The sequence below is a fragment of the Pristiophorus japonicus genome, chromosome 12, assembly GCF_044704955.1.
Source record: "Pristiophorus japonicus isolate sPriJap1 chromosome 12, sPriJap1.hap1, whole genome shotgun sequence".
NCBI classification, from domain to species: domain Eukaryota; kingdom Metazoa; phylum Chordata; class Chondrichthyes; family Pristiophoridae; genus Pristiophorus; species Pristiophorus japonicus.
In genome coordinates, this window is record NC_091988.1 from 200,229,087 (window position 1) to 200,239,671 (window position 10,585).

The 10,585-nt window shown below is 41.3% G+C and overlaps 1 pseudogene; it reads right to left on the reverse strand.

Moving 5' to 3' along the window:
* Nucleotides 1-4,723: 4,723 nt before the first annotated feature.
* LOC139277116 (large ribosomal subunit protein eL33-like) lies at nucleotides 4,724-5,056 on the reverse strand (annotated as a pseudogene).
* Between the last annotated feature and the right edge of the window lie 5,529 nt (nucleotides 5,057-10,585).

The window sequence follows — 10,585 nt, forward strand, 5'->3', positions numbered from 1 at the left end:
ATTTACTGCGTGTTTCTCGACATTTTTGATTGCATTTCAGATTTCTGTTTTAATTGTTGCCAATCGGTATTTATTTAAAAAGAAAGGTCACTTTATGTCAATTTTCTTTCCTGGTGTCAAATCATTAGTCAGTTCTCCAAATTCCATAAAAACACAAATTAGCCAACTGGGGATTAGAAATAAAACCCATCATTTACAAAGCAGTGGGGAAATATATCCTTCTGAAAAATCTTTTTGGAAGCTCGAATTCCAAATTGACTAAATTCCTCTCATTTACTGAAAACTTTTTATATGCAATATATATATTTTAAATTTCAATAAAATGTCAAAAACCCAATGTAAAGAAACGTAAAACTATTTAACGTTGCACATAAAAGATTTCACAGAAATCCTGAATATATTTTATCGGTGAAGTGAGCAGAAAGATTCATTTTATGTTTAATTTCTTTGAAAATCAATGGTTAAAATCAAATGTAATTTTATATTCAAAAATTTTGATTGCAATTAACATTATTTTTGCCATTTAAATTAGAAAAAAAATCAGCTGTCTATATTGGAACGAATTGCTTGTTGCAGATTTTCAGATAATCGTTCAAACCAGTCCTTTAAATGAATTAGTAACGTTTTCAGTTTGTGCTCTGGACAGTTTTTGTACTATTTCCGTGGTAATTTTGAGTCCCTTAAGCATAACAAACACACACCAAATAGAGAAAGCTACTCATCTCACAACACCAGGGGCTGTTATAGGATGCATGGTAAGGACCTCTGCATTAGGGTCATTATTATTATAATGGGTTTGAGTATGGAAACTCTCATTCCTTCACAGGAAACCATCTGGGTCTGATCTCGTTTACCAAAAAACAACCTTTATTGATAAGGCGTCTCTAATATATATATATATGCAATGCAATCTGAAAGCTTTCTGATTTTGTAAAAATAACTATGAGGTCTTGCAATTAAGTTTTTATTCATATAATTTTCTCCAGAAGATAACGTAATCCAAATAACACTCACACGGCTGAATCTTCTCCTATTACGTAATGAAACCCGCTCCAGTTCCTCTTCTCTCTCCTTTACCCAACTGCACAACTCTTTTAATAGGAGACAAAATAAACATTAGTTCAAGTGCCCCCCGATCTGGGGGACACTTCAGACACTTTTCAACTGCCCTTTTTTTTTTTGTGGGTTTTTTTGTGATTTTTTTGGGGGGCATTAAAATCATAAATTTTACAAGTGCCGCCTATAAAAGGGGAGGGGGACACTAAAACCAGCAATTAAAACAAATTAAACTTTAAAACATATAAAATCAAATTAAAATTTGGTTGCCGGGCGTGATGATGCACTCCAGTCCCTCCGGCGCCCACCTCTCGCGGAAGGCCGCGAGCGTACCGGTGGACACCGCGTGCTCCATCTCCAGGGACACCCTGGCTCGAATGTACGCGCGGAAGAGAGGCAAGCAGTCGGGCTGAACGACCCCCTCGACCCCCAACTGCACATCCTGACTGACAGGGTCTGCCTGTACTCTTAATTTGACAATTGCTTCCATTTTAATTTTACCAACCTATTTCCTATCAAATTGCATCCTGTTCTTCCTCAACTTCTCTCCTCCCCATTTCACGAAAACTTCAGGCAGATGTGAAATTGAATGAACTACTCATCAAAGAAGTTTGAAAATATCAACAAAAATTAAAAGCAAATGTCGCAGTCAGTTAATACCAGTCAGAAGAGCTTTGCTTTTGTGTAAGAATGAAAGTATTAAAGGTGTTAAATTTCCACTGAAGCTGTCTATATTTGATCTTGTGAGTCTGATTCTGGCTTCTTGTCCTTACAACATCCTTGCACATTAAAATGACATTAAACAGTTGTGAGGCTGATTACATGTTTATTAGCCAGTGTAATTAGAGGGATCCTGAGTTCTTCAAAAGACTTGGGTATTTTTTTTTATGCGAGGCAGAAACTTGTTTTGTGTTTAGTTTATTTCTAAAGAGTTCCATTTCCACCTTAACTACAAGCTACAAGTTAAATTCCAAAGGAGCCCAAGGGCTGATGTCCACTGGGGCCATGTAAGAGGTCACGTTAAAGAGCAATAATGTCACAAAGCTGCATTGTTACAGACTGGTAATTGGTGGGATTGGTGCAACTACAAGGATATCACAAGCAATTTGTCTGAATTGAGATCTCACAGTACTCTTAATCAGAGGTTGACTGAAACAATCAATACCATGTGGTGTCCATCGGGCATGTGGTGGGGGCGAGTTTTGAGTGAACCAGTCAGCAATGCAAACCTGTAGGCCAATCGATCCTTGCGTCACTTGGTCTGATAATAGGTCCAGTTGAATTTTAATTGCCCAAGTCTTGCTGAGTGGGGAAGGTGCCAAGCAGAAGGGTTCCACATCTTTCTGCAACGGGGCCGGAGAAACAGAGGTAGAGCCACCCGTAAGTGATCCTTGTTGACTCATGGGGTTCATACAGCACACTGTACGATTGCAAAGCACCAACAATCACGACCACCCTATTCACAGCGAAGGTGCTAGAGCTGAAGATAGGCAGAAGCGTTGGGTGTTGCTGCTTTACCAGGAAGAAAATGAATGATGAAAATAATCATGACTTTCAAAAAAAGAAAGATTCCTAGGATGTCAGCAAAATATTTTCATAGTTGCGACCAATGGAACATAAATTCAGTGACCAGCAGAATTCCCAGTCAAACTCTGTTGTAGCATCCATTATTAATGATGTTATTTAAATATATTTAAATTGATCTGTGCACAATATTAAAGACTCCCTCAGGACAATTTGAATAGGTTTGATCAACAGAAATTGTTTTGAGTTATTAATTAATTAATTAATTAATTAATCATCAGGTTAAATAAAGGTTAGGTGTCAGCTGTAGCTCAGTGGGTAGCACTTGCGCCTGAGTCTGAAGGTTGAGGGTTCAAGTCCCATACCAGAGACCTGAGCACATAATCCAGGCTGACACTCCAGTGTAGTACTGAGGGAATTGCTACAATGTCGGAGGTGCCGTCTTTCAGATGAGACGCCCATTTGCCCTCTCAGATAGATATAAAGGATCCCATGAAACTATTTCAAAAGAAGAGCAGGGGAGTTGTCCCCTGTGTCCAGCCAGTATTTATCCCTCAACCAATATCACTGAAACAGATTATCTTGTCTTTATCACATTGCTGCTTGTGGGAGCATGCTGTGTGCAAATTGACTGCCCGTTTCCTACATTACAACAGAAACTGCACTTCAAAAGTCACTCATTGGTTGTAATGTGCCTTGGGACACCTAAGGTCATGAAAGGTACTATATCAACCTGGAATAAAAACATGAAATGCTGGAAATACACAGCAGCTCAGTCATTGTTTTGGTGTTTCAGACATGTGACCATAGAATCATAGAATCGTGCAGCACAGAGGAGGCCATTCAAATCTGCGCCGGCTCTTTCGAAGAGCAATCCAGTTAGTCCCACTCCCACACTCTTTTCCAATATCCTTGCAATTTTTTCTCCTTCAAGTTTTCCGTTTTGAAGGCTACTATTGAATCTGTTTCCACCACCCTATCAGGCAGTGCATCCAAATCCTAACCACTTGTTACATAAACAAGCTTTTCCTCATCTCGCCCCTGGTTTTTTTGCCAATCACCTTAAATCTGTACCCTCTTGTTATTGACCCTTCAGCCATGGAAAAAGTTTATTTTTATTTACTCTATCTAAACCCGTCATGATTTTAAACACCTCTATTAAATTTCCTCTTAGCCTTCTATGCTCTAAGAAGAACAACCCCAGCTTTTCTAATCTATCCACGTAACTGTAATCATTCATCCCTGGAACCATTCTAGTAAATCTTTTCTGTGCCCGCTCCAAAGCCTTCATGTTCTAAAGTGTGGTGCCCAGAATTGGACATGGTACTCCAACTGAGGCTGAACAAATGATTTATAAAGGTTAAACATAACGTTCTGGCTTTTGCATTTTATGCCTCTATTTATAAGATTCCAAGGGCTGGAATTTCCATAAAACCCACCACTGCCGGATTGCAGCCTAAAAAGAGTGCTAAGATTCTTAAATTAACACCAGCGAAAAATTGCATAAAAAAGGAAAAAATACCACCCGGCGAGAAAATGGATCTTACACTCAGATTCTCGGCAGTTAAACGCGATCCTGGGCAAATTGGGCGGTTCTTAACCAAAATGGGCTGTCGTTACTCAAATTTGGATCGAGGCCGCGGTTGGGCCGAGGGGAGGTGGGGCGGGGAAACACAAAAAATATTTTTTCCAAGAAACAAAAACATAAAAAAATCAGAAAGTATTCTGAAGACTCTTTTTAACTTAATCGCTGTAAAAGAATTTAAAAATAATTATAAAAAACCCTTTAACTTACCTTTCTTTGCAAGGCTACTTACCTACTGCTCAGCTCCGGCTGCTTTTCGTGGGCGTTTTTTTCGATCTTACCTACGGGTCACTGCTGAGCCCAAACTTGGACGGACGGTAGAATTTTTTTCGCCGATGCACGCCCACTCCCCAGCGATATTTCGAAAATGCCAGCGGAATACTTTGAGAAATGGAGTGGAAATTTTTTGGCGGGTGGTTTTCCACCGAAAATGAGCAGTACCGCCGAGAAAACCGCTGGAAATGAAGTGGAAATTCTAGCCCCAACTGTTTTATTAACTGCTTTGAGTTTTTTTTAGGCCACTTTGCTATTTATTCTTAATGTATGTACAACGGTGCTTTAAATCCTTGAAGGGTACAGCATCAGACGAATCCTGTGCTCAATAGCCTTGGCGGGCAGGTTATTGCTGAACTTGGCGCAGACCATGCTAATGTTTCCATGAGCACGAGTCACCTTACCTGCAATGACACGAGTCTTGTTTGGTTTACCACCAGGAGTGACAGTGTTGTTCTTTGCTTTGTAGATGTAGGCACATCTCTTGCTCAGAAAAAATTATGTTTCATCATGGCAATAAACCCCCTCAATCTTCAGGAGAACAGTATGCTCTCTTTGGTTTCGAAGGCCTTGTTTATAGCCCATGAACACAGCTTTGCACCACAATGTTCCAGGCATTGTGAGAGCGCGTGGTGCAGCGGAAGAGCCTGCCTAACTTGTCCTGCCACCATCAAAGATTTGTGCACAAGCACCCTCAGTTAACATGGATTTATGAAAGGGAAATCATGTTTGACAAATCTGATGAAGTTTTTTGAGGTTGTAACTAGCAGAATAGATAAGGAGGAAGCAGTGGATATGGTATATTTGGATTTTCAGAAGGCATTCGATAAGGTGCGACACAAGAGGTTATTGAACAACATTAGGGCTCATGGGATTGGGGGTAATATACTAGCATGGATTGAAGATTGGTTATCGGACAGAAAACAGAGAGTAGGAATAAATGGGTCATTTTCGGGTTGGCAGGTTGTAACTAGTGGGGTGCTGCAAGGATCTGTGCTTGGGCCCCAACTATTCACAATCTATATCAATGATTTGGATGAGGGGACCAAATGTAATATATCCAAGTTTGCTGATGATACAAAGCTCGGTGGGAATGTAACTTGTGAGGAGGATGCAAAGAGACTTCAAGGGGATATAGACAGATTAAGTGAGTGGGCAAGAACATGGCAAATGGAATATAATGTGGAGAAATGTGAAGTTATCCACTTTGGTAGGAAGAATAGAAAGGCAGAGTATATTTTAAATGGTGAGAGATTGGGAAATATTGGTGTTCAGAGGGACCTGGGTGTCCTTGTACACGAATCACTGAAAGTTAACATGCAGGTACAGCAAGCAATTAAGAAAGCAAATGGTATTTTGGCCTTTATTACAAGAGGATTTGAGTATGAGTAAAGACGTCTTATTGCAATTATATAGGACCCTGGTGAGACCGCACCTGGAGTATTGTGTACAGTTTTGGTCTCCTTACCCAAGGAAGGATATACTTGCCATTGAAGCAGTGCAACGAAGGTTCACCAGACTGATTCCTGGGATGGGGGGATTGTCCTATGAGGAGAGATTAAGTAGACTAGACCTATATTCCCTAGAGTTTAGAAGAATGAGAGATGATCGCATTGAAACAGACAAAATTCTTACAAGGCTTGACAGGGTAGATGCAGGGAGGATGTTTCCTCTGGCTGAGGAGTCTAGAACCAGGGGTCACCATCTCAGAATAAGGGGTTGGCCATTTAGGACTGAGATGAGAAGAAACGTCTTCACTCAGAGGGTGTTGAATCTTTGGAATTTTCTACCCCAGAGGACTGTGGAGGCTCAGTCGTTGAGTATATTCAAGACAAAGATCGATAGATTTTTGGATATTAAGGGAATCAAGGGATATGTGGATAGTGCAGGAAAGTGGAGTTGAGGTAAAAGATCAGCCATGATCTTATTGAATGGCGGAGCTGAATGGCCCATTCCTGCTCCTAATTCTTATGTTATTATGTTCTCTGTTCTTGCACCCCTTTTAAAATTGCACCATTTAGTGTGAATGGTCCCTTGCTAAAAAAAATCACGGACAACTTTAATTCAGTTCTGCACTGTGACAAGCACACAATGCAAAACTATCCATTATTCAACAGCTACTTGCTTTTAAATAAGCAATTTTAATATAGAAAAACATTCAAAAATGCTTCACAGAAGTAGGAGGTAAAAAAAGAACAAATGTTGAACCACAAAAAGGGGCGTTACAAAGGGTAACCAAAAACTTGGTCAAAGAGGTGGGTTTTAAGTAGGGTCTTAAAGGTCGATAGGAAGGGGAAAAAATTCAGCATCAAATTGTTCTGATTTTGGAGGTAATTCAGAAAAATCACAAAGATGACTGTATTTGAAATATAAATGTTGCACTGGTTCAATTGCAGAGTTTGTCTGAGGCTGCACTTAAACTGGATTTGAGTTAGTGCTTCCATGCTTTTAGTTTTAATTCAGTCTGGACTATTGGATTGAAAGTCACTCTGCAAGCTGCAATCATAGAACCATGGAAGTTTATGGCACAGAATGAGGCCATTTGGCCCATTGTGTCTGTGCTGGCCGAAAAAGAGCTATCTAGCCCAATCCCACTTTTCAGTTCTTCGTCCGTAGCCTTGTAGGTTACTTCAAGTGCATATTCAAGCACTTTTTAAATGTGATGAGGGTTTCTGCCTGTACCACCATTTCAGGCAGTGAGTTCCAGACCCCTACCATCATCACCCTCTGGGTGAAAAAAGTTCTCTTCAACTACTCTCTAAACCTCCTACCAATTACTTTAAATCTATGTCCGGTTATTGATCTCTCTGCTAAGGGAAATAGGTCCCTATCCAATCTATCTAGGCCCCTCATAATTTTATGCACCTTAATTAAATCTCCCCTCAGCCTCCTCTGTTCCAAAGAAAACAACCTGGGGCCGAAATTGCCCCTTTCCTTAAGGCCTCTTAACACCGGAAAGCGGCGGCTACAGAGTGCAATAAGACTTTTCATGTTATGTCCGCCATTATCAAAATTCCGCTTCTGTGTTATCCCGGCGGTGACCCGCTCCCCCGCCACCGCTCAGATGTCCCGCTATTTCTTCCTTAATGATAGCTTCAAGCATTTTCCCCACTACAGATGTTAAACTAACCGGCCTATAGTTACCTGCCTTTTGTCTGCCCCCTTTTTTAAACAGAGGCGTTACATTAGCTGCTTTCCAATCCGCTGGTACCTCCCCAGAGTCCAGAGAATTTTGGTAGATTATAACGAATGCATCTGCTATAACTTCCGCCATCTCTTTTAATACCCTGGGGTGCATTTCATCAGGACCAGGGGACTTGTCTACCTTGAGTCCCATTAGCCTGTCCAGCACTACCCCACTAGTGATAGTGATTGTCTCAAGGTCCTCCCTTCCCACATTCCTATGACCAGCAATTTTTGGCATGGTTTTTGTGTCTTCCACTGTGAAGACCGAAGCAAAATAATTGTTTAAAGTCTCAGCCATTTCCACATTTCCCATTATTAAATCCCCCTTCTCATCTTCTAAGGGACCAACATTTACTTTAGTCACTCTTTTCCGTTTTATATATCTGTAAAAGCTTTTACTATCTGTTTTTATGTTTTGCGCAAGTTTACCTTCGTAATCTATCTTTCCTTTCTTTATTGCTTTTTTAGTCATTCTTTGCTGTTGTTTAAAATTTTCCCAATCTTCTAGTTTCCCACTAACCTTGGCCACCTTATACGCATTGGTCTTTGATTTGATACTCTCCTTTATTTCCTTGGTTAGCCACGGCTGGTTATCCCTTCTCTTACTGCCCTTTTTCACTGGAATATATTTTTGTTGAGCACTATGAAAGAGCTCCTTAAAAGTCCTCCACTGTTCCTCAATTGTGCCACCGTTTAGTCTGTGTTTCCAGTCTACTTTAGCCAACTCTGCCCTCATCCCACTCTAGTCCCCTTTGTTTAAGCATAGTACGCTCGTTTGAGACACTACTTCCTCACCCTCAATCTGTATTACAAATTCAACCATACTGTGATCACTCATTCCGAGAGGCTCTTTTACTAGAAGATCGTTTATTTTTCCTGTCTCATTACACAGGACCAGATCTAAGATAGCTTGCTCCCTTGTAGGTTCTGTAACATACTGTTCTAAGAAACAATCCCGTATGCATTCTATGAATTCCTCTTCCAGGCTACTCCATGCGATTTGATTTGACCAATCAATATATAGGTTAAAATCCCCCATGACTACTGCTGTTCCTTTTTCACATGCCTCCATTATTCCCTTGATTATTGCCCGCCCCACTGTGAAGTTATTATTTGGGGGCCTATAAACTACGCCCACCAGTGACTTTTTCCCCTTACTATCTCTAATCTCCACCCACAATGATTCAACATTTTGTTCATTAGAGCCAATATCGTCTCTCACAACTGCCTTGATATCACCTTTATTAACAGAGCTACCTCACCTCCTTTCCCTTCTTGTCTATCTTTCCGAATCATCAGATACCCCTGTATGTTTAATTCCCAGTCTTGGCCACCCTGCAACCATGTTTCTGTAATGGCCACCAAATCATACCCATTTTAATGATTTGTGCCGTCAACTCATTTGCTTTATTACGAATGCTGCGTGCGTTTAGGTAGAGTGTTTTAATCCTAGTTTTTAAACCATGATTTTTAGTTTTGACCCCTCCTGCAGCCCCTTTATATTCAGTGGCCCTTTTTGTTTTTTGCCTTTGGTATTCACTTGCCTTGTTAGCCCTCCCTAAATTCATTACCTTACACATCTCCAGATCTCCAGATTGAATTCTATTATCCACCTATCTGCTCACCTGACCAGTTCATTGATATTTTGCTACAGTCTTCAACTTTCTTCTTCACTATCAATCACACAGCCAATTTTTGTATCATCTGCAATCTTTTCAATCATGCAAAAGCCCTGCATGGAAATTCATTTCAGATTGTTTGAATCCAGTATGCAGCAGGGACTGGACAAAATTCAGAATTCAACATAAATTTCCATTAACCTGCTCATTTTACCCATAGGAACTTCTGAGTCTGGAGTTAAAGTTAAGTCTAGAGTTGAGTGTGACTGGAGCGAGGTTTACCATATATTTGACCTGTGGTTTACCCGGTGTACATGGAAATATGCTCAGTGCTGGCACTGGGAATGGATCATCAGCAAATTTACCAGGAGAAGTGCACTAGAACTGTCCGTAAACCCACTAGTGTTACACCACCAATAACTCATCCAATCTTCATCACTTAACCTTCCTTATATATTCACAACGAGCTCTCTATGAACTGTCCACCTCTGGAGGTGAGGGGTGATTGTGGGAAGAATATCTGGTGCTGTTGCAATACCTGAAATAAGAGCTTTGTAGGTTATGCAGGAGAGCTATATGTCATTCCAGAGACTGAGTTAAGTTTATTGCCAAAAGGAGATCGTGATGTCAGGACTCATATAGCAGTCCTCAGATCTGGGGTAGCGGAAGGTCTCCCTTATGATGTGTGCCCACAGCTGTCTGGCAGCTGACACAATTCAGTTATTGCTTAGAAACATAGAAACATAGAAAATAGGTGCAGGAGTAGGACATTCGGCCCTTCGAGCCTGCACCGTCATTCAATGAGTTCATAAGAACATAAGAATTAGGAACAGGAGTAGGCCATCTAGCCCCTCGAGCCTGCTCCACCATTCAACAAGATCATGGCTGATCTGGCCGTGGACTCAGCTCCACTTACCCGCCCGCTCCCCGTAACGCTTAATTCCCTTATTGGTTATCTGTGTGTCACCGGGACCCCCTAATCTGTGTGTCACCGGCCCCCTAATCTGTGTGTCACCGGTCCCCTATTCTGTGTGTCACCGGGACCCCCTAATCTGTGTGTCACCGATCCCCCCTAATCTGTGTGTCACCGGTCCCCTATTCTGTGTGTCACCGGTCGCCTATTCTGTGTGCCACTGGTCCCCTATTCTGTGTCACCGGTCCCCCCTAATCTGTGTGTCACCGGTCCCCTATTCTGTGGGTCACCGGTCCCCCCTCATTGCTGAACATGCAACTTCAGTACCCCATTCTTGCTTTCTCGCCATACCCCTTGATCCCCCTAGTAGTAAGAACTACATCTAACTCCTTTTTGAATATATTTAGTGAATTGGCCCCAACAACTTTC